Here is a 6,165-nt window from a genome sequence, read left to right as displayed (position 1 = left end):
CCCCCCCCTTCCCCATCACCTACCTGAGGTTAAAATAAAAGTGAAACTGAAGTATGTGTACATGTTTAGCACTGGGCCAGACTACAAGGAACACGTTAGTGGTGTAGAATTCGATTTTATATACATGTAGTAAACTGCAGTGACAGGGCTTCAGGTAGAACTGTTGTGTGAATCCTTAACTTGGATGTATTTCTCAAGTCAAAGCTGGAAAGGCAGTGGCAGTCTGGTAGCTATCAGATGGACACAAGGTTCAGAGTATCCTGAATTTATGCCTTGTTAGCAAGAAGAACTTACAAATTTAAGCTTCCTTGCAAAAAAGGTTTTAAATAATTAAGGGAAATAAGTGGGTGGAAGAAAATCTGTCTTGGGAAATTAATTGCTGAAAAATTGTTCTCACTTCTCATCTGCTTGTGTGCCTTCTCGTTCTGAATCATGGGTGGCTACTGAACATCATTAACAGTTCTGGTCCAGCTGCACCAAGTGTGAGTCATGGCAGAGGGGACTGGGCTGCATCCTCCTGGCCTTCCTCTTTACTGCAGAGCCAAACAGCCAAGTGCTGATAAAGCTTGTCACTGCTTGTCAGGAGTACAGAGACTTCTCCAAGCCCTTGAGTTTGGTTAGCCAGCGGTCACATACATGCTTGAGTGTAAATTCTGTGTGTGGGAAAGGTGGTCGCAAACTCTCAGGTATACATATACTAGGTAATATATATACTATGTAATATACATATCCTAGGTAATGACAAGAAGGCACTGGGTTGTGTGGGTTTTCTTGTTTGTTTTAGGGGTTGCTTTTGCCAGTAGTGAATGAATGTTATGATTCTCCTCTAAATATAAGCCTTGTCAGTGTCTAAGTCACCTTTTAACCTTCCACACCTCTCATTATGTTTCAATCTCCTGCTCAGTAACGCCTGTTTCCCCTCTCTGGGCCAACAGTGCTAAATGCTCTGTGGGCAACAATGTTAAGTTTGAATCCAAGTCACACAGTAAGGTGCTGGCAGCATTTTCAGGAAAGAGCAGAAATGGGCAGCAGTCCTGTTGTAAAGTCCGGGAAGGAACTGGTCAAATGCTAATGGCAGCAATCTCATCAAAATCTGTCTTTGAGCTGCTGGAACCAACAAGTGTGATCTCTCCTATACCAACAAAGAGTCAAATCATCAGGTGCAATGTGACTGCTACTATATGTATTGTTTGCTGATGCTTAAAGTGTAAAAAAAACCTAAACAAACTGAACATGTGCAGGATGACTCTTCAGTCAGCATCAGTGGAGAAACTGAATCAATAAAACTGAACTGGGTCACAGCACCACTTGCTGACATACCAGCTCACTTGTGATACAAGGACATTCCCTTTAATCTAGAGAGATTAAGAACCCTGCCTAATGCTGATCTAAGGGCCACACTTTACAAAATCAGACACTGACTTAGTTTGGATTAATGCAACCTACAGACTGAAATGAACCCTGGAGCGGTATAAGTAGCTGCTGCCATGCTGTCTGGAATATGGGAAGGGTGATGAGGAATAGGAGAGGCCTGGTAGACCTTTAAGCTGTTTCTGTGTCCAAGCAGGCTTTAGGAAGATGTAGGAGCGTTTAGACAGTCTGTGATTTTGCTAAGCACCCACTTAGTGAAGAATCTTAAAACTGGGATGCAGTCCAGTTGAAGTTGCACCACTCAGTCTAACAGCACTCTTCTGCCCTTTTTAATTAAGCAAGTGTAGGTAGAATTGAGTAAAAGCAATGGGAACAGACTCAGATGAGTCATAGACAAACTTTAAATTAGGCATCTGATACATATATTGTGATACTGATGCAAAGTATCTTCTTTGTATCTCGCACGCCATATTTCCTAATTCAGGGAAAACAGTGTGCCATCTCTTTGTAAATGAACACATGTACAGCAGAAGCCTACTGCTGGAAAGGATGAATTAAATTGGGGAATGGTGCAAAACCAGAGCACAAAACACTTTCTAGACTTGGAAAAGAAAGATTATTTTGAAATAATGTTCTTACAATTATTTTTCCCCCCTTATCACTGTAGATCTGACTAAAGCCAAATTATTGCAGGTTCTGGAAAAGTTGAGACAAAACTTACTAAATTTGGCAGTGTTCTGAAACATTTCCCCCAAATAACCAGAGTATGCTTTATTTCTCTTATTTTCTAAATTTGTTTGAAAGTCACAAGCCACAAATAGCACAAGCAAAAACAAGATTAGAAGTTAAAAGTTTCCTGCCTTGCAGCAGAAGCACCTTCTGTCATAAAATTTGGTTTGCCTTAAACACGGAGGCTGAATAGTACAAGAACGTCCCAATCAATTAACTTCCTGAGAAACATCTTGTGAGAAATCTGCTGCAAGAGCTAACTGAAGACAAGACGACAAATGCTTCATTATTTGTTCTGAGGCTGGTAGGAAATAGGGATATAGACTGCATACATGCCACAGATGGAGAAGAACGCATTGTGCATCTTTATTAAAGTCCTTACTTGATGTCTCCTTTTAATGACAATGCTGGGGTCCCTGGTGTTTCAGATGTGAACTGTGGTGGAGATGGTTTATTTCTAAATGTAAGGTGAAGTTTTGGTTTAAATAGGGTGAAACTTTTTTGCAAGATTAGCTTTCTGCCAAGAACTGATTTACTGTTCCAACACTTCAGAGGCTCTACCAGCTTATTCCTGATTCTACAAATTTATGGTTGTCTTTAGCAACAGTAAATCATGAACAAAGCCATATATCTTTAGTACCCCATATAAATGCATAAATCCTCTTGAGAAGTGTCACTTCTTTAGGGATGCCAGGATCTTTACTGCTGTTGTCATTTGATCTGCAAGAAATTCAGCCATCACTTGTGCAATGGACTGCTCTATAGCATTAATATGCCAGAAAGAGATAGTAGCATTCGGGATTTTCATTGCATGTCTTGCAAAATTCAGTGCTTTCCTTGACTGCAGAACCTGAGGACTTAAGAGATTAAAGGAAAGCTTAAATTATTGTGGAAATTTACATGTATATTCCTAATGTGTACAACGTAGACATGTATACTTAGGGAAGAAAGCTTTGGATCATGAAGCAGCTATGACATGAATGGTTTTAGAAAAGAAATATCCGTTCTGTTACTTTAGACCAAACTCAGCATTACAAACAAACAAGCACAACACAGAATAAATTATTTTTTAATACTCTACATCTTTCACCCTTAATATATTAGTGCAAAACCCTTGGGGCAAGGGCTATATTTAAATAAGAGTGGATCATATGCAGCGTCACTATCTTGTTGGTAGGTGTAGTTTTCCTGATAGGAGACGGCTCCCATTTGGCTTGGATAGTAAGTTATGGTTATATTGGAATTTAGGTTTATGCAAAGGCTGCTTTAAATTAGCATAATTTTTGCAAGTTTAGGACAATGGAGAAACAATGCTAGGAAATATGAACACAGATGCAAAAATGTCATAATCTCAGCAGCATTCTTAATTAGAGTTGAGAAACACTTTAGGTAAAAATTTTTTTTTTTTTTTTTAAAATCCTTAAGCATCCATAGTACTGTAGTGATTATAAGGATGTGCAAATTTGTACTAAAGGATATATAACTAGGCCCAGGTGAAATATTTACTCTAAGCACCCATGTAGAGATACAAGTTTGCAGTCCTGCCTGATGCACTTACTGCTATCTCACACTTCTGATATTTTGGGCAACAGTTGAAATAATGTACCTCTAATGTGAATGTTCTCTATACAGCACACTAACCATTTCTGTTTAATTTTATATGTTGAGTTGCCAAGTGTTATGGATATTCACAGAATTTTGAAATGTTCCCTGAAATCATTGAGAAGTTGTGCTTGAAGCAATAGAGTATGTGTCTAGGTATACTTTGCACTAAATTTTTGTCAAGGTATTTTTGTTAATGGCAAGGAATCCAACATAAATACTGATGTACTAAAAGCATTAAAAAAAATCATAGTAGGGAAATATAAAACTTTTCCAGCAATAAAATGTGTCCATATTTTTAATTTCTATTATCTTATTATTCTACTTGCGAGAAGAGATGTGTGCGTTATGGTTATATCCCATGAAAACAAAGCTTAACTTGTAACTTTAAAGATAATTAAAATTCCCTTTTAACGTTAGTGATTAAATTTGATACAGTACCTTACAGATTTTTATACAGCACTCCTTTGGGGAAGCATCGAAGTTCTCAGAAGTTGAATACTAATTTCATGTTTTTCCATCGTTTTTAAAGTTTTTTCTTTTAAGAATTTTCCTCCATCATTTCTATGAGGTTTTTCAAAGCTTTTGTATTGAACAGCTCTAATAATGAATTGCTTTGTGTCATTCGTCTTGTCTTAAACATCAGTCAGGATTTTTCAAATTACGAGACTTGCTTCTTGCTAGTCAAAATTGCCAAATTTGGGTCTGCGGAAGCTGAGTCCCTTCTCGGCATCTGTCTGCCATGAGCCTGTAGCTTAACCACTCCCTGCTCTGTGTGCCTGTTTCAAGGAGGAGTGAGGTGGGCAGCGGCGGGTAAAGGTCCAGCACAGCATGGTGTGCATCATGGCAGAGCTGGGATAGCTGCAAATGAATTCTCTGAAAGCATAAAATAAATGAATAAAAATACATGTATTAATATATATGCGCGCACACACACATGCATGCCAGCTGCAGTGCTGGCTTTGCACAATGATAAGTCCTCCCACCAAATGCGCCTGGATGTGTTGTAGCATGGTGCTGCCAAGACCCGTGTATCCACCCATGCATCTGCTCCCAATTCGCCTTGTGTGCTCAGGACAAGTGGCCACCGCTTCGCTCAAGAAAAGCTTCACAGGAGATGGATGTCGCTACTAGGAAAATAGCCCATGACCTGTTGTTTCCAACAAGAGGGAAGCTGGAGTGACCTCGTGGAAACCAGATGCCTTTCTTTAGATAGGATATTAGCCAAGACTCTGAAGTGGGTAAATTAGTAGTGAGGAGGATGGAGCTAGTAGTAGAAAACACAGCTGGGAGTTCATATAACGTGGGCAAATACAGAGATGGTGAAGAATCCTGTGTCAGGTAGTGCTGTTGATGTTAAAAGGAGACTGAGGTTCAAAAACTAGGAAGATGTGTAAGGTTGATACTGAGAAGATGGAAAAGCTGGAGTCAGAGCAAAGAAGGAGAGTAAGAGGCATTTGCCCTGACTTAGTCAGGATTAAATGCTTTTTCTGAATCACTCATTTTGCGTGCTATTTGTGAGTCTGCTATGTTTGATTTTCCTTCTCTTAATCAGTTCAAGTAATCTTCTGAAAACTAGGGATTGGTTAAACAGCAGTGCTTTAGGAAGAAAGTGGCATTTTGGGGAGGAAATAAAACATAATAAAATTATTGAGGAAACAGTAGCCTTCACGGTTTTCTACCTCAAGTCCTTATGTTAGAACCCTTGTAAATGGCTGCACTAAATGGCAGTGGCTGTAACAGCTAATCCTTCAGCTCCCTGCAATGTCTCTTGACAGCACTTAAAATGCTGTTCTGTAGGTTACTGTGGTTGCTATGCTGATTTAAACAAATTTAACTAATAGCTTTGAAGTCGCTATTGAAAGCCTGTATTCAGGGAGGAGGCTTGCCATGTAGCTGTGTGACCGTTAACACTACAGATTAGAATTGAAATGTGTTCAAATTTGGAATACTTACTGAATACTGAAAAAAGAGAAAAAAGCCACTGGAGTCCTTTAAATGAAATCACTTCCAGTGTTCAGTATCCTGCAAACCATCTTTATAAATGGACTTGCAAATATTTATTGTACTCTTGCGGAAAGCCATTTGCAGTCTGAAATCAGAAATAACTCTTTCAAGCTCTCCTCTTTATTTTTTTATGAAGACTTTCTACGGTTTGTCTACAAAATTACTGCTTTCCCATACGTGCCGTGATAAGACTGCCATTTACTTAAGAAAGGCTCGGATGTCATTAGACGTGAACACTCTTCAGTGCTAGCAGTGAGTCTGGAAGAAAATTCTTGTAATGGAAATGTCATTTTGCTGAATCTGTCACATGTGAGCCTGAGGCATTTCCCTCATGTTTTAACATTGTATACAGCTGTGATTTCATTGTTTGGTTTGAAGTAACTTCTCATAATTTTATATTCTAATATATTTTATTCAATATTGCCATTCGAATGAACACTTTTAAATCTTGGTTCA

General features: G+C 38.8%; 1 protein-coding gene across 1 annotated transcript in view; it reads left to right on the top strand.

Moving 5' to 3' along the window:
• FGD4 (FYVE, RhoGEF and PH domain containing 4) overlaps positions 1 to 6,165 on the top strand; it is a 37,358-nt gene that overhangs the window by 10,693 nt on the left and 20,500 nt on the right. The gene's annotated exons all lie outside the window — the stretch shown is intronic.

The sequence above is a fragment of the Buceros rhinoceros genome, unplaced genomic scaffold (assembly GCF_000710305.1).
Source record: "Buceros rhinoceros silvestris isolate BGI_N320 unplaced genomic scaffold, ASM71030v1 scaffold9823, whole genome shotgun sequence".
In the NCBI taxonomy this organism is placed as follows: domain Eukaryota; kingdom Metazoa; phylum Chordata; class Aves; order Bucerotiformes; family Bucerotidae; genus Buceros; species Buceros rhinoceros.
The sequence above is the reverse complement of the archived record's forward strand: the minus strand, read 5'-3'. Positions and strand labels throughout refer to the sequence as shown.